Raw genomic sequence first — 19,337 nt, 5'->3', positions numbered from 1 at the left:
ATGGGCTAATGTATGCTTAGCACAGAAAAACCACTAAACATTATTTCTCTTAAGGTAAAATATGTTTGCTATATGCCAAGTTAAATATATTACGCAGACTTCTTTACTGCAGGTTTGCTTGTAGGCTATATTATGCCATATCCTGACCCAAGAGGCAAACAGTGTATAACATTCCTTGGGAATACAAACAACCATTTTTTTCCAAGAATCACTTATTTTTATCTTGTTGAATACTAATATTCCAGAAGATACACTTAGGAACCCTGTTGCAGACATCTAATATTTCAGAGGGACACAAGAAAAGGGTATTATGGATATGATTGATAAACTCATCTAAATAATGACCATAAGAACACTTTTTAGGTGACTCAGGACATTTTAATACATAAGAAACATTTTTTAAAATAGAGCACCAAATTAAGACACTGGAGTGGATCAATTTAATTGCAGATCTGTCTGATGGTTGGGCACATTTTATGATTTGTGTTTCTAAACTCAAAGAATGATCGTTTTCAAATGAAGATGGATCATTAATGACTGTATTTCCCTTTCAATTTTTATACCACCTTTTCTCTTATTTGCTACTATATGGATCACATCTCCAGGACAGTAAACATAAAAGGGAATGCAGGCAGCTTATTTTTATTTATTTTTAAGCTAGAATCTATTATATCACAATGTATGAATTCTTTTCATTCAATATGACACTGATGTAGTACTACATCTGTGCACCAATATGTGGGAATGGTGACCTAAATATGGGTTATCAAGCCTCCATATTATTAAATGCCTATTCTGTACTGTATGGTTAAGGTTGGAAGAAACAGATTTGAGCAATTAAGTACCTTGTAGGTGAGACAAGACTTAAAAGAAGAAGCACAGAGAAATGACAGAGAAGTTAGATCTCAAGTGCAGACTCTGGTTGTCATTTGAAGACAGAGGAAGATCATTGAGCATCATGGCTACAGTTGGTATTTGAGTTAGACCTTGAAAGCCTATAAGCAATTCCTACAGGCTTACTGTAAGAAAAGCCAGTTCCATCACCCCCTAATGTGCACCAACTGTCAAGGGAGTGTGAAGGCTACCCTTCCTTTTCAATACCAATAGGACTGCAGAGATTTTTGCTTCTTTGCTTCTCCATTCTACAGTGGGTGAATAAATGTGTTAAAAATCCTCAAATCCATTATTCCTGTCCTGTGAGGCACTGTGAAGATTTCACTGTTTGCCTTCCTAATAAATAAACAGGAAACAACACCAACCATCACAACAGTTAAAGAGTTAAAGGTGTGTAAGAACAATGCTGCAATAAGAGAACCTACATGAGCTTGTGTAGAAAGACAAGTGCTATTTTCTGCTTGAGTCTGTGACTGGTAGAGATTCACTCAACCCTATGATTGTATTATTTATACAGAACTCACTAGGGCACCATCTGGTGCTAAGCAAACCACAAAAACAGGAAAATCAAACCAAAAGCCAATTGTCTTAGTTGGAGTTTTTGCTAATGACCTGTTCCTTGCCAGTATATTCCAACTGATCACATTGTACTTTGAAACAGGAAAAGACACTTAGTGCTTTAATAGGGCATCTAACAGGGAATTCAGTTAGACATACCTTTGAAAAGATGCTGCAACCATCTACATCTTCTCAGTTGAAAGGGCACTGCCCCTATTTCAGGTCTTATTACATCTTATTAAGTTGTCAGATCAAGTTCATAATGTGCCATCTCAGTATCCAGTCACCAAGAGACAAAGGTGAGAGGTGATTGTGCAAGATTATGTCCGGAAAATGGAAACTTCAGTCAAAACTGTGAGGAAAATTCTTTTGAAATATAAAAAAGAAACTAACAAATATCTATGATGAAAATAATTCCTATCCTAATTTTAAAATCTTCCATTTTTAATCTCAATGTAGTCTCATTGAGCAAAAATATATGACCTTGTAAACGCATTTTCTTTTGTAATAAAGAATTTTAACAACTATAATACGATGTTAGGTATGTGCTGAATTTATAAACTTCTGTGGGACTGTGTTGTTTTGTGCTGTTACAAAGGCTTGAACTCAAGATCTTGAGCTCTAGATCAGACTTATGCTCTCATTCTGTTGTTTTACTCATGGCTGGCACTTTACCACCAGAGCCACACTTTTAATTCTGACATTTTACAGATTAATGGGAGATGAGTCACTCACATTTCTCTGCTCAGGCTAGCTTTAAACGACCCTCAGATCTCAATCTCCTGAGTAACTAGGATTGTAGGTGTGTGTCAGTGGCACCCAGTAGGTTTTAATGCTGTGTGTGATCAGGGGTCTTGGTTACAAAGCTGAGTGCTTACAATACTCTTTGAACTAATATATATGTATATATATACTAACATATATAATGTATGTATAATGTATATATTACACATATATAATTTAAAGCTATAGTTCACCAAATTCCTTTAGATTTTTGCAACTCCTCTTAAAAAATTTAATCAAAGAGAAACTATATTTGGAGGGATGAGTAGACAAACAGAAGGATTTATCATATGAACAATTTCCATAAACAGTCTTTCCAGAATTAAATCTTTTGATTTCCAGAAATAGAGGGAGTCAGTCTTGCTTGCTTAATGTAAAATTAAGACTTAATGCCTCTATCAGAAAGAATGACATTTCCCCATTTGCAAGGAAATGGAAGGACTTGGAAAAAATCCTACTAAGTGAAGTGAGCCAGACCCAAAGAAACAGACTCTATGGTTTCCCTCATCGGGAATAATTAGTACACCTCTAGGATAATTCTAGCAGAAGATCTTAATAGCTCAGTATCTACATACATGCAAATACATAAGGTGATGCTAAGTAAAATTAACCCCAAGTTATGGAAGCAAGTGGTCTATCCTTGTTGTTGTTATTTTCAACATACCATGTGAAAACATGCCTTTTTCTTTTTCCTTTCTTCCCCACAGTTTTACCCCTGATGTCACTGTAACTGACTTTGGTACCCTGGATGTTGCATATACATGTATTGGAACTAGGGAAGGGAAGGGGAATATCAAAATGGAGAGACAAAGGATAAAAGACAACCAATGCAACAGCAATACTTACAAAACTCTATGCTGTAAACCAACAGTACAATTCATGGGGGGAGGGAAATGGAGAGGGAAAATGAAGGAGGAGGTAACTGTAACCCCTCTGTACATCACTTTGACAGAAAATAAATAAAAAATTTAAAAAGCTAGTTTATGGCACACATTTAAAAGTACAAATAAATAAGCAATTACATTTAAGACATTAATTAATTAATCATACTGTAAGGGCTGTAATAGAAAGAGAAGATAGGCTTTGAAGTCATCTGGGTTTGAATCTTTCACTTACCAACTTTATTTCTTGAGCAAGGTACTAAATTTCTTTATGGGTCATTGATATCTTCTCATCTGTACAAGGAGTTAGTACTTACACCCAGTGAAGTACGTATGTGAGTGCAGGAAGTAGGTAGGGTAGCATTCAGAAAAAAAATTGCTACAGTTCCTATTATATCGCAGAAGGTCTATAAAAATGAGTTCAAATTCTCTCACAGTTACTTCTCAAAATTCATTCTTAGGACAAACAACTCTCTGAAAAGGATATGATTTACACACAGCATAACACTGAGTACAAATGTCCATAGAAATAGATCTTACTCTAATTTCATGTGTCCAAAGAAGACATTGTTAAATGTTCCTCACACATTTCCAGACCACTGGTCCTCTAAACTATAAGTATATACCAAGTGTATTCTTCATTAGTAAACATTTCTCCTCCCATTTCATTGGTCCAGTTCCCTCTATCTTCAATCCTATCTCCTAATCCACTAAAAGAGACAGGCATTATTTTCACATTAAAAACAGATATTTTTAAATTATTAAACAAGCTTATTAATATAATACTGAATAGTCAGAATGGTACTAATCTAGAACTGCACTAACGATGAAATAACTAGGAAGAAAAAACTAGTAAGAAAAGAAAAAGACTTCCTTGAAAACATTTCATTTTACCTGTAATAAAGCTAAACAATTGTTGGAAAATTTAATAGCACTGATAGTAATAACTATAGGCTAACCTTACTCTAAATCTATTTTTATGACTACAACAATGACAAAGTAATAAAATTATTTATCATGCACAGCTAAACTCAAAAACATCCTATTCTCTGTATTTCCATGCTATTTACCACATTTGTATAATGCTCTCCATTTTACGTAAAGATTACTCTCCTGTGAGGCCTTCCCTACATGTGACATTTTAATAATCTTTAACATGAAATAAAACCTCCTTTTTAGAGTTGATTTGATAATGGAATTAGATCTTACATGTGAAAATGTTTCTGAAGTGAAAAGCAGAGTACAAATTAAAGTGGTAACTTTTGATGATAAGAAGGCATTTTGGTACACATAGAATCTGAAAAAGGGGGAAACTAGAGTTCTGTGTGTAAATTTACTCCTCTCTGAGGGAATCCCAAATGATGACTAACATTGCTTTTCTATGAACTCAAAGCTATCACACTCCCTTGGACCAAGCTGGAGAGGTGGAGAAATCCCAGATCTCTAGTTCAACTTTTTAGACATCAAAAGCTTCAGTCATCCTGACATTTTCTCATGAAATTGATGAATGTTGAAATTGATGATACTGCAGCTATTGCCTATGATTCTTTCCAACATAAATGAATTTCTGGGGACATTTCCCCATCTTTCTGGGAAGGGCCAAGTGCTTCTACAAAGGATTGAAGTCATCTACATTAAGAGGATTCATGCGGCCTTTCAGCCCAGGTAGAATTCCTTTCTGGCTAGATTTCCAAATTTTGGACAGACTTGTGTGTTAAGAATAATAAAGAATTCCCACTCAGAGCCAAGGGAAGGAGAAATTGGGGATGGAAAGTAACAGCACAAAAAAATGGCTCTAAGCCTCTGGAGATCGAATCAGTCCTTCAGGACACTGAAAACCACATGCCATTCACTATAGGAAGAGACAAGGGAAACCCTAAGGCAAATTTCAGACGCCAGACTAGTAAATCCGAGAGTTCCAGTACCTTTCACATCATGGTCCACAGAATGATAGTGCTGAATGATGGGAAGTCCACTTGCTTCTCCCAAGTTCAAATTAGATGTCCCTCCCTTCATTCTACTCCATTCCACTTCATTTTCACTTGCCTCTTTTCCTTCTTTACATCTCAAAACTCATACCAGGCATGGAGCCCATGCACTTGCTGCTCTTTTTGTCTGGGAACCTCTATTCCTTATTCTTTCCTGGTCAAATCCTTTTTATCACTCAGGCATCAGATAAAATGTTGCCTCCTCACAAAGGCCTTCTCTGATGAAAACCTTAATTTATATTTTCTGGATACCCATCTTCACCAACAAAACACTTTATTCCATTATCTTGATTGTCACCATTATTTTAGATCAGCTGTTGACTTAGGCACCTGTTTTCATATTATGTGACTCTAGCATTACAAAGTAGATGGATAGGCTTCTTGGTAATTTTATCACTCACTACAGCTCCAATGCCTAGTTTATTATCTGTTACACATCAGGAACAGTACATCATACCTAAAACTATCAATGATTTCATGACATGAAAAATGACAGTTTTTCAACTGTTTTGATTATTAGTAAAGGAAATAGACATTGTCATTGCCAAATACCGCTGAGGGTAGGCAGGCCTGTGTTATAAAATAAATACTACTACTGAGGAGAAAGGAAAGGGTCACAGAAGTACAAATTAATTAAAATTCAGCTGAAATAACTCCACAGCTATTTTAAGCAGAAAGATACTTATAAAACTAGCTTGGGTAGCAGCACAATGCCATGCTTTATAAATAGGATCTGCACCAGTTAATTCTCTATTTCTAAATGTTACTGTTGTGGGCTGGGTCATGGTCCTACATTTAGTTAATCTGAGGTTAAAGATTTGCATGGCTGGGTATACTAATTCAGAGAAATCAAGTATTGATTTTGTCTTTTAGCAACAATGAAATAACAATACTAGGCTTTTATTCAGTGCTCGGTGTCTTCAGAAATGCCAGGATAATCAGTGAATTGTTCATTTACACAGTTGTATTGTGATACATAGTTGAAATATGACTTCTAAATTTTAAATTGAGTTTTAAAAAAACACCTCCATGTGCTCTTTACTACAATGGGAATCTTACTTCCAAATGTGGAAATTCAAGTTGAAGGATTTCTCACTGCCTCCAGTAAATTGTACCAAACATCAAGGCTGAGAACAGAACACAGAACTTTTATTCTTTTATATAAATATATTAAATGGGGTCAATAACCAAGTCTTGGTGAGACTGGAGCAGTAGTAAACACTTTCTTTTCACTTCCTTTATTACAAATGCATAATTCTCACTCTGGTTCCTAGCTCACAACCCAAAGCCTCTTGTTATCGGTCACTCATAGTCCCCTTTCTAACACCGTTCCATGCACTGCGGCCTCACAATAAAGTGAATTTACACAACCCACAAAACTTTCTGCCAGGTGTATCTACTTTGTGGAATTTATTTGACAGTTCCCCACCTGCAAGTATGCAGTAGAGCTCTGAAAGGTTAAAAAAAACCACATATCAGAAGAAATATTACTCTATTTAGTAAGGAAATGCAAAAATATTTCAGAGGAAGTAATATTCCATCTTTGATGTTCTTCTCTTTTACCTTTACATATTTGCTCTAGGTAAATCTGACCCATGACAACACTTCCAGTTACATGCTTCTGTTTTCAGGTCTGTATGTTCAGTTCAAGCTATTTTGACCTATATTTATAGCTGTATATTGACTTTTTTTCATTAAATTTTGAGTTTCACAAAACTTTTACACTTTTCCTCTTTTAAAATTCCTATTTTGCCAATGGGAGCAACATATTCCTCTCCTAAATTCTCCATGTCTTCTGATGGGATTAGTGTAGTCTTCAAATAATGTCTCAATGGTAGAAAGTTTAAAATCAGCTCCATGTCTCATTAGGCTTTGACACCCTCACATTACCAAAAAAATTACCATGCTACATAAATACTATCTATATCTCAGATGATATCTTGGTCTAATCTCTGTGATCGGTCTTAATCTTAGCACAAGTAGTACTCTATTCGCTCAAGTTTATGGCTTATATGGTCCTAAACATGCAGGCATCCGTCTTTTCTCTGTCATTCCCAGATATAGTACTTGGGAAATTAATCTTTGCCTCAGAGTTTATCTATAAAATGACGGAATTATATTTTTAGACCTCACATGGTTTATAGAAATATTTGTAAATGACAAGATATAGTTGGCATTTTACATAGTGCTTAGGACATAGCAGGTCTTCAACAAATAAGTAAACCCAAATGGTTCTGACGTGCCCTCAGAACCTCATTTCTCATTATTTCCCACTCTATCCCTTTTCCAATATGAAGGTGCAGCCTGATTAGGCTTTGTCTGCTTCCCTGAATGCACCAAAATCTTTCACACTTCTATTCCATTGTACCTTCTACACGCTCGGGTCAGGTGTACCTGCACTACGTACTCAGTTCTCTTATTTTCAATTAAATGTAGAAAACCTCAAGGTCACACTCAACTGTTATCTTTCTTGAGAATGATTATGTATATCAGTTTGTCAAACTTCCCTTTGTGTTATTATAACACACATATCATGTATATTCATACACCTAAACAACGGTTATAATATTATGTTCAAAATACTTGATTTATGTCTTTGTTTTCTTTGTGATGATCTCATCACAGAGGATGGCACTACAGTCATATTGTCACTAGGACGATAGGAATCTCACTGTAGTCCTCACTCTAAGGATAGTACATTGTACAGAGTAAGTGCCCCATATTTGGACTTTCAAGTAGACACTTCCTGGCTAAAACAACCTAGGAAAACTTTCTAGAAAATAATTGTTCTCTGATTCTGTCCTCCTTTATCTGAAATGCTATCAGCATCCCCACAGTCATATCACCAACTCTTTTCCCCAAACTACTCTCTAACATTAAATAACAATTTTTCAGACCTACTAGATAAAGACTGGTGTTGACTAATCAGGCTTGAGTAAAATGTTCATGTATTCTCTTATCCAAGGGAGAAAAAAAATAGATTGTAGAGAACTGAAAATACTAAACAAAGGAGTGTGAGCATTATCCAGGAATCACTGGAGAGCCATTAGAAATTGTCAGGATGGAACATGATCCAAAAGTATTTTAAGAGATTCCAATATTTTCAGCCTGTAGGATTATTTGGACTGGAGAAGGATAAAATTTATAGGTGGTTTTTTTTAAAGAAATGTGTTAATTTTTAGCAGACTGAAAGACAAGAAAGAGATGAGCATCTATAAGGACCTTCTATGTGACAGTCACCTTGTCAGGATTTTAGATTAAAACATACTTGTAAGGATTTATCTCATTTAATCCTAGAAATAATTATATCCATAAGTGATTTGAGGAACTCTAAATGGATGACATAAAGATTTACAACGTTTGAGTAACTTTTTAAAAATGAAAAAAAAACTGGATAAAATAGCCAAACTAGGATTCAAACTACAGCCTGTTTGATGTTAAAGTCTAGAATTTGTATATCTATCAGGAAACCTGGAACCACTTGAGGACAAAAAATATCTTCCTTCACTACTGTATATGACCAAGACTTTATTTTTTTCTTTCTCTTTCTGGATGCCTTTGATAAGATTGCCACGTCTATGAGGTTATCTTCTTCTTGACTTTCTAATGGAAATATTCCATCAAAGTATCTACATTAATAATGTGAATTTTCTTCCTTTTTTATTTCCCTTTGGATCACCCCATGTTGTCACTGTTTTTTATTTTTGTTTCCCTTGTATTTTTCCCCTCTTTATTGTCAAAGTGAAGTACAGAGGGGTTACAGTTTCTTACGTTAGGCAAATATATTTCTTATCCAACTTGTTACGTCCTCCCTCATTTTTCTCCTGCCTCTCCTCTCCCCATTTCCAATTTAATCTTAAGTGTTTCTTTATTTTGTAGCTAATAATTACTATGGTATCTATTAGCACATACTATAATTTTTTTCTGATGATTTAAGGAAAAATTAAATGTTTAAGGAAAATAAAATGTGAGAAACTGTAAATTATAAGTATAATTAAATGTTAGGCAGTATAAATTAAATACATATATTGTAAAATGTATATGTTCATTAAATTATGCCAATGTAAAAAAAGTCTACATTGGCAAAGCTGAAGGTGATGTAGGACAAAGGAAGGAGAGAGTAGATAAACCCCAACAGGTTCTATTATGAGCACTGTTCTAGCTGCTTTCCCTATCAATTTTCTTCTTTTGTTTTGTTTCTCCATCTTTCTTCCAACCCACCGTCAAATCCCCACAAAATTTCTGTGAAAAAAGTAAATTTTGTAGATCAAAACTTTTTTTTTTTTTTTTTTTTTTTTTTTTTTTTTTTTTTTTTGCCAGTCCTGGGCCTTGGACTTAGCACTGTCCCTGGCTTCTTCCCGCTCAAGGCTAGCACTCTGCCACCTGAGCCACAGCACCCCTTCTGGCCGTTTTCCATATATGTGGTGCTGGGGAATGGAACTGAGAGCTTCATGTGTAGGAGGCAAGTGCTCTTGCCCCTAGGCCATATTCCCAGCCCTAGATCAAAACTTTTTCTTATCCATAATGAAACTAAAACAAAAACAACTTCATTGTGAATAGTCAAAGACCTACTGTTACTTTTTGTGTATCAACTTCTTTGTCTAGAAGCAAATTTGAAAAAGAAAATAAAAGGATGGAAGAGGCTATCATTGATTCTTTGTTATGTTGCTTACTACCTTTCCATGAAAACTCCTTAAGGGATCTCCCAAAGGATCTGCCTACCTGCTTTTAAGTTTGCAAAGTGGAGGCAAATTCTGTAAGATTGTTGAAAAAATCTATCTTTCCCTCTAGAATATATGCTCTTCAAGTGCACAAACTGGTATAATCTAAGCATCTAATCATGTCTGACACATATTAAGCACTCAATAAATATTAGTTGAATAATTGAAGAGTTATATAAAAACAGTGATAGTGTGCTTAGATTAGTCATACACTTAACACACTTTTTTCTGGATTGATATATTAATTTCATCATAATTTACAATATTCTTTCTATCACAAAGTGATGTAACAAATAACAAACATAGCTATGAATTTTTTAATATAATTCAGCCATACAGTAATGAAGGCACAATAGTAACAAGTATAGTTTGAAAAAAGCCAGAGGAAAAATACTGTGCTATTACAATGTAAATATTGATTATTGCAAACAGTTTTGAAATGCTTTACTGTGTGCTTAGCATTGAGATGATGATTCACTGACTTACTCTATCTTCATAATAAACTCATACAGTAGCTATTATTATGTCTGCATTTTAAAGATAAGCAAACTTTCGGAGATGTTAAGTAATTTGTCCAAAGAAACAACTAGTAAAAGATGGAACTGGGTTTCAAAGCCAATCTAGCTGTCGACTAACATTTTAATGACTGAGCTACACTTCAGAAAACTTATACTAAGTCACTGAACTCCAGGTGCAAGAGAAACAAAGGAATCAGAATGATCAGGTTTTTAAACATGGAGTGAACTAATAGTGTTCACCAAAAAATATTTATTTTATGATTTTCCCATCTGATGGACAAAAGTGGACTGGAAATGGTCCAGTTTAGACATAATTTTCTAGTAAGTTCCTGAATTCACTCATCAGTTGAGTATATTTCATAATAATCTCTTTACTTCCATCATACAATTTACCAGTCTATGCAATTTAAATGTTTACATTTGTGCCTTTTGCATTAAACTATAAACATATCTTTGTACAGCAGATACTAGAATGTTTATTTAGTGATATTTATACATGTCATATTGCTATGTGTGTCTATGTGTATGCATGTGTGTGCTTGTGTGTGTTTAAAGGATGAGTTCCTTGGTCTCAAATATACTTAAATTGACAAACATTTACATGTGGCAATAATCTAGGAAGAAGTAGGTAATTTAAGCAACAATTGGCAAAAATATTGGGCTAAACATGTAGACTTCTGAGTTTTCTAGACGGAGATAGTAACTGAAGTTATTAATGTGAAGGAGTTGTATAAAGAGTGGAAAGCATTCATATAGTCTTATGTCAACAGGACAATGAATATGACATATAACATATGTAAAGTAGAAACCAAATATAAGTAAACCACATTTAAGAGAAAGTACAAAACTTATTTGGACATTCCTAAGGAGAATATATCCAAGATTCTTTAAAAAATAATTTTTTAAAAAACTTGAAAAGATATTCATAAATTGAGGTTGTTCATGAAACCATCTAAAATTTCAGCTCAGAAAGGTTGTTGGTGTTAACCCCAAATTAAACCAAATTTATAATAGTAGATTATAATCGGGTATAAAGAGCTCTCTTTAATTCTGTCTCTGTGTCTGTCATTTCTTTGAATGCATAGATTAAAAAATTGACTAAAAAGTTAATCCAGGGGCTGGTGGCTCACCCTTATAATCCTAGCTACTCAGGAGGCTGAGATCTGAGGATCATGGTTTGAAGACAGCCCAGGCAAGAAAGTCCATGAGACCCTACTCTCCAATAAACTACTCAGAAAAGGCAGAAGTGGCACTGTGGCTCAAGTGGTAGAGCATTGGCCTTAAGCTAAAGAAGTCCAGTGATAGTACCTAGGCCTTGAGTTAAAGCTTAAGGACTAAAAAAAAAAGTAACTAAAGAACACTACATACCTACTGTATAACAGAAAATAATGTTGAGAAAAATTAAAGGACTAGATAAATGAAAAGATATGGGCTTTAAGCTTCAAGTTTTTTTTTTTTTTTTTTTTTTTTGGCCAGTCCTGGGCCTTGGACTCAGGGCCTGAGCACTGACCCTGGCTTCTTCCCGCTCAAGGCTAGCACTCTGCCACTTGAGCCACAGCGCCGCTTCTGGCCGTTTTCTGTATATGTGGTGCTGGGGAATCGAACCTAGGGCCTCGTGTATCCGAGGCAGGCACTCTTGCCGCTAGGCTATATCCCCAGCCCCAAGCTTCAAGTTTTAAGATACCATTTTCTTTTTTTTGTTGTTTTGTTTTTTTACTTTAAATTGACATTTTATTTCTTAGATTCTTTTCCCAGAAAAATGATGCAAATGAGGAAAAAGGTATTACACATGTAACTAGTTACACAATGTAAGAAATTTAAAATACATCAAATAGCATAAAATATGTGACAATACATGTTAACTTCACACAATGGCATTATATATATCATATTCATAAACTGCTTTGTTAAATGGCAACTCATATGTACAAGTACTTAAAATAAAATAAAGAAATTTGATTGAAATCCACTTTGTACTATTTTTTCCAGAACACTTGTATCCTTTTATATTTTTTTTCTTATTTATTGTCAAAGTGATGTACAGAGAGGTTACAGTTTCATATGTTAGGCATTGGATATATTTCTTGTACTGTTTGTTACCGCCTCCCTCAATCCCCCCTCTCCCCTCCCCCTTTTCCTCTCCCCCTATGAGTTGTTCAGTTGTTTTACACCAAACAGTTTTGCAAGTAATGCTTTTGTAGATGTTTGTCTTTTTATCCTGTGTCTCTCAATTTTGGTATTCCCTTTCACTTTCCTAGTTCTAATACCAGTTTCCAATGTATTCAGATAAGATACAGTGATAGTGCAGGTACAACCACAGGAAGGGGATAAATTGATTTATTAGGTCTAAGGATTCTACTCATAATCCCATTAAGCTCTTGTAGAAGAAACTGACAAGCTGATTTCAAAATTATATGAAAATATAAAGCCTTAAAATGACTTATATGATTTTTAAAAAGAACAATAAACTTAAGGAATTTATTTTAATACTATAAAGCTACAAAATCAAAGCAGTGTATTATAGGTATGATCACACACATAGAATCAATGACATATATATGTACATATATGTATATATAAACAATATATCAATTAAAAGGATACATAAAATTCAGTGTGGAAAAAATGCCTCACAAAATAATGCTATTATAAATGGATAAATATTTGGCAACATTGAACTTCAAGTCTTACCTCATATTTTACACAAGTTACCTCACAAAATGTATTATAGACCTAAGCAAAAATTATAAAACTACCACAGCAAAATAACATAGGAGGAGAGAACTGTCTAGATCCTGACATACACAAAGACACAGAAGGACACTAATAAAGCACTAAACATCAGAAATAAAAGGTTCAGTTAAACTTCAAGATTAAATTTTTAGAAGTCTGCAGCCAAGCAGGGTAGAGTGGCTCCCCTATGCTGGCTCATGCCTGTAATTCTAGTTACTCAGAAGGCTGAGATCTAAGGATTAAGGTTTGAATCCAGCCCAGGAAGGATAGTCAGTAAGATTCTCTCTTATCTCCACTTAACTACTGAAAAGTTTGAAGTGAATATGTGGTTCAAGTGGTTGAGTGCTAGCCTTGAGCTCAGAGACAGTGCCCAGGAGCTGAAGCCCCAGGACTAGCACCCCCCAAAATTTTAAACTCTGCAAAAGACTCCATTGAAAATTAGAAAGGTAAGTTACAAATTGTATGTGTTATGTACGTGTGTTTGTGTATATACCTAGTCCATGTAAGAGTCCATTATACAAGTCCATTATACTTGTGTCTAGAATATATAATGTGTTCTTACAACCTGATAGCAAGAAGATCAATAACCTAATGGTTAAAATGTGAAGAATATTTTTGAAACAACATATCATTAAAAAGATATGTGAATGGCCAATAAGCATGTGAAAGGTCCTCCACATTAGCTGAACATTGTGGCATATGTCAGCTGAGATGATGAAATGGCCGAGGCAGGAGAATACTGAGTTTTAAGTCAAAGCCAGCAAGGAAATTCTTCACAGCAAGGTTACAACTTAATAAAGATCAACATCATAAATATCAGCAAAATAAAAATTGCAGTAAAGTAACAATGTTGACCCTTAGAATGTTTAACCCTAAGAATGATAATACCAAGTGTTACAAGGATATGGGAACAAAAATAAATTCTTGTTCTAAGTGATAGAAGTCATATAGAAAAGAATGAGATTGTATTGTTCCACCATTATGAAATTCTCAGAAAGATCAATCTAATATGTAGTGACAGAAATGAGAGCAGCAATTTACTGCAACTGCAAAGAATGAGAACTAAGAAGTACAAGGCAATTTGAAGAATTGATAGAAACATCGTATGTCTTGAGTAGGGGTCATGTTTTAGAGGCTGTGTACATTTATCTAAACTGTTCAGTGTGTGAATTTTAAATAGGTGCGTTTTATCACACAATTATTTTATATATATAAATTTGACTGACTTTAAGAAAAAAATGTTACAATTCCCACGAAATTTATTGTTCAGGTTTTTCAATTTAGATGGTAGAGTTTGGTAGAAAAGACACTGGAAAGTTTGTTTTTTAGTGAAAACATAATACCTGCTTAGAAAAACTTGGATTTTTCTGAATGTACACTTATTTGGGACCTCACAGTAGTAATTCTTATCATTTACAGTTTTTTATGTTAGTAGACAGCTCTTCCATTCATATTTATTGTTTTCAGAGCATAAAGGGTATCTGACCTTAAACAGGTTTTATAATCCAATGTTCTTGTGAGAGATGCCTCGATTTTAAAGTAAGAAATGGAGAATGCTTTCCAAGTTTGTTAATTAATAGCATCCCTAGACAAATATCTTCTTACTGCTGTGCCTTATTACTAAATCTCTCTGCTTCAAGGCAACAGATGGCTTAAATTTTCCCAGAATTAAAAATGAAATAATCTAGAATTCCTGATGATTCAAAGGACTAAATTTAATCAAGTTATCCTGTTCTGTAAGCTACAAATACCTAAGAAAAAATGAAGATGATCAAAATGGAAATAAATGATTATTATACTATAATTGTGTGGGTAGTGTGTAATTGTCTTTTTAGTTCTTGTTTATGACATAGTACATGTCTAAATAGCAGCATGTACTAAATACAACCAAATCTTCATCAGTCTTTATGAACTTTTTTCATATGACAACATTTTTCCTTTCTAAATATAGAATAAAATATAAATAGCAGGGCTCCTTCGTCCTTAACACTTCTGCTTCTAAAAACCAAGAGTATAAAGAGCATAACCCTATCCAAGATGTTTATCCTCGGGTTCATGAGGGTCAGAGAAATTTCCAAATTAATCTCATCTATATCCATCCCACAAAATGACAGTATTTAAGTAGGTGCCTAGGTAGTATCTAATATATTCTTTATAATCAGTACATCAGTATGCCCTCTGGGCTGGAGCATTCTAAAGGTAGGAATTAAAATTTCTGTAACCATTACATTAAAAAATCATAAAACATTACTCACCAATGCTCAGAAAATGCTTATTTTCTGACAGTACCATATTATCTGAGTGTTGTATGGGATATCTTGTGGCAAATGTGGCCTTATAATCTATAGGGTCAGTCAATCGTATATTGGTACATCCTCTTATCATTCTACTCACCTAAATAATCTATGTACTATATGTATATTCAAGAAAATCTAAAAAAGTAATACCTTGTTTGTATACACTATGCTCTTTCTGACTTGGTCACATAATAACATGTGTAAATTGTATATTTCACAGATACTCTCGCCTTTTTATTGAAGCATCTAAAATATCATCTATCAATTTGAGATTAATTTTAAGATTTTAAAGGATATTGACAAAGATTCTCTTTATTACAAATAAGAAAAGGTCTTATAGAAAAAATGTAAGGAACAAGGAAAAGAATCGAGGAAAATTATATTCAGGCTCATTCCAACCAAATATTTTAAAAATACCCTTGGGGTTGGAGGCATGTCTCAGGTGGTAGGGTTCCTGCCAATAAGTCAAAGTATAATACCAAGTTTGAATTCTGGTCTCAGACAAAAAAAAGCATATATATATACACTGACTTACTGTATACTTTTCTGCCATTTGAGGCTTTGGTAGATAGAGCATATAAGCATACTCAGTATAAAGGAATAAGATACCCAATACTTTGATAATGTGACAAAGTTTTTATTCAGACTATTTTAATTTAAGCAGTACATAAAGCAACATCCTTATCCTATCTTTGAACCTTGCTTTATCCCTCTTCTATATGCCAGAAGAACATGGGATGACAAGAAGCTCAGGAGTGGTATAAAGAATGAGAAGGAGAATAGGCACCATCTGGTACCACATGACATAAAATTAGGATTCACATGCTTATTACATATGATTTTCTCCTAAAGGAGTATCACCCATAATTCATTTTGCTTTCTGAATGGTTACTATTTCAAATTATCTGTTGTCTTAAAGTTACAATTGCTATATTTATTTAATTTCCACCGAAATAAAATTTAGCAATTGTCCAATTTCTGGCAGAAAAGCATTTTATTGGTGACTACTGAACTAGGACAGCAGGGATGCAGCATGAGAATCCATGTTATAACAACTTCTAGAGTAGGGAACACGTCTTACAGGGCCAACCCATTTTTATACTGATGTCTTTAAGGGGTGAAACTATCCTTCCCTTGAAACTTAAGAGCTTTTCTCTTAAAAAGCATTATATTTAGTGAAAAATACGTAAAACAATATACAATGAATAAAGAGAAAGACACATGACAGTTATTTTGATGTGATTTTTGTCAATGGATCCATTCAAATAGTTGTGTCAGTCATATCAAGATACTCTACTTTGAGATATAAACCAATGGATCTCAGACAGTGTAGATGGCAATATCTAGCAAAGGAAGACAGCTCTTGAGAGGTCTGTCTCATTTTCATCAATGTTGGAGAAGCCTTCAAATAAATCTGATGAGCAGCTGTAATTGAGCTGTAATTGAGATGCCATTCATTTTAAAAATCAATTTCCTGATCCATTCGTCTACTGAGGGGCAACTGGGTTGGTTCCAAATTCTAACTATGACAAATTGTGCTGTGATGAACATTGTTGTACTGGTGGCTTTAGTGTGTTCTTGTTTGTGGTCTTTTGGGTAGATGCCCAAAAGTGGGGCTGCTGGGACATAAGGGAGCTCTGTGTTTAGCGTTCTGAGGAATCTCCATACTGCTTTCCAGAGTGGCTGAACCAGTTTACATTCCCACCAACAATGAAGTAGGGATCCCTTTTGGCCACATCCCCTCCAACATTTATTATTGTTAGTTTTCTTGATATAGGACATTCTTACTGGGGTGAAGTGGAATCTCAATGTTGTTTTGATTTGCATTTCTTTTATGGCCAGTGATGCAGAGCACTTTTTCATATGTCTCTTGGCCATTCTCATTTCCTCATCAGAGAAGTCTCTTTTTAAGTATTTAGCCAAATTATGAATTACCCCTAATATACAAATTCAAAAATTCTGAATTATATGCTGAATATATTATTTCATGCAGCAGCAAGTTGATACCTACTCACTGCCACACAGTTCATGCCCCTTGCCATATTTTATATTATTTCATTTTTATAATAATCTAGGGAAGTTATCATTATCTCATTTCATAAATAAGCAAACTCTGAAATTCTGGAGGCTCCAAAATTAAAAGGGCATATGGATGTAAAGGGTTATGATAAGTATTTAGCACCAACTTACTTGGTGAAAAATAGGAACTCATTTTTCTTCACTTTCTGGAATAGTCACTACTTACATTAAATAATATTGTCACTTCTAGGCTTAGTTTTTACATCATTACGCAGAACAGAAAAGTTACCAGAATTGAAAGTCAACAAAATAAAATGTCTTAAATAGTCACAAAAGATTAATATAAAAATAAAAAATATACCATTGTATGATAATATTTCTACATATGTAGAGTCACACCATTGCTTGCCACAGTGATTGGGCTTTTTCTGCAGCAGAAATGTGTCAATATTGGATCACAGTATAATAATTGATTGCATTATGCCCTAAAACTTAAAATATATTATACAACTGAACATATTTAATTGAAGCACTCTTTTTTTTTGCCACTCCTGGGTTTTGGATTCAGGGCCTGAGCACTGTCCCTGGATTCTTTTTGCTCAAGGCTAGCACTCTATCACTTGAGCCACAGGCCACTTTTGGCTTTTTCTGTTTAGGTGGTGCTGGGGAATCGAACCCAGGACTTCATGAATGCTAGGTAAGCACTCTACTGCTAAGCCACATTCCCAGCCCTGAAGCACTCTTTTTAAGGAGAAATTTGCACCAGGATATCATTGATAGCTCTCATACATAGCAACAGAGAGTTCAGAAATGAAGTCATATAATTTTTCAACTTTGGTATAAATTATGTATAAAGTTGCTAAGAAAAGAGATATACCAGCTTTAAAATCGTAATTTTATAAATATATAAGTGCAAAAAACCCTTAACTTTATATTTTCTTTTAGATAATTGTGTAAGTTGTTTCAGATAAAATCCTTATAAAAATTCATAAACCAATCTTAATACAATAAACACAATTCTCTAGATTATCAGATCACTCATGCATTTAATTTATTCTAGCATTTGGATATAACTATTTAACAAATCAAACTCATGCTTATGTCTTGATGAAAAGTATTACATAAATATATTCACATTGATTTAGCCATTATTATCAAATATATTTTCTTTTTTGTTGAAAAACTATGTAATATAGTATGTAAAGTAGGCAGCTGTACATTGAATCTTAACTCTACTACTTAGATAGTGTGTCACTGGAAAACTTACTTACTGGTTCTGAGGTTGTACTTCTTCCTTAATAAAAATAGGGATCAAAATAAATACTGCACTATGTCTTTGTGGAAATGCTGTTCAATAAGTTTACAAAGACAACATTTGTCTCAGGGATGGTGCTAAGTTCATGGAAGTCTTCATCAATTTTAATGTACCACATTAAAGGTTGCTTACAACCACAATTAAGGGACTGGTATTGTGGTTCATGCTTGAAATTCCAACTACATGTGAGGCATACATAGTAGGATTATAGTTGGTGGCTAAATTTAGGCGGATTGAAAGACTTGAACTGAAAAAAAAAAGGCAATGTCACTAGAGTTCTGCCTCAAGTGGTAGAGTGCCTATCTAACGAACACAATGATTTGAGTTCCAAAGCCAGTACCACGCCCAACCCCAAATAAAATAAAATGACAATTAGAATCAAGGACACTCTAGTTATTATTTGCCAGTTATTACAAGATATGAGAACTTAGTGATATGCTTTTCAGATAGGGAAAAACATCAGAATTTTCTTTAAAAATGAGTTGAATGTATAAGTAGTTGAAGAATGGTAACAATAAAAATGAATGCTGGGTCATTAGGTTCATCTTCTGGCTTCTTCATTCTTTAAAAAGACAGATAAAATAATAATTACACAAATCACTTGGGTGCTATGATGAGGGAATGAGATTA

At 34.1% G+C, this 19,337-nt stretch overlaps 1 protein-coding gene across 6 annotated transcripts in view; it reads right to left on the bottom strand.

The window, feature by feature from the left end:
* The window catches only part of Tenm1 (teneurin transmembrane protein 1), a 786,931-nt gene that overhangs the window by 684,601 nt on the left and 82,993 nt on the right, over window positions 1-19,337 (bottom strand). Inside the window, exon 1 of one of the 6 annotated variants that reach the window (XM_048335939.1) lies at window positions 6,164-6,233. The exons of the other annotated variants lie outside the window; for them this stretch is intronic. The gene's annotated coding sequence lies outside the window, so the exon portion shown is untranslated. Of the gene's footprint in view, window positions 1-6,163; window positions 6,234-19,337 lie in introns of those variants that run through there. 6 annotated transcript variants of the gene reach the window in all.

The sequence above is a fragment of the Perognathus longimembris genome, chromosome 28 (assembly GCF_023159225.1).
Source record: "Perognathus longimembris pacificus isolate PPM17 chromosome 28, ASM2315922v1, whole genome shotgun sequence".
NCBI classification, from domain to species: domain Eukaryota; kingdom Metazoa; phylum Chordata; class Mammalia; order Rodentia; family Heteromyidae; genus Perognathus; species Perognathus longimembris.
The sequence above is the reverse complement of the archived record's forward strand: the minus strand, read 5'-3'. Positions and strand labels throughout refer to the sequence as shown.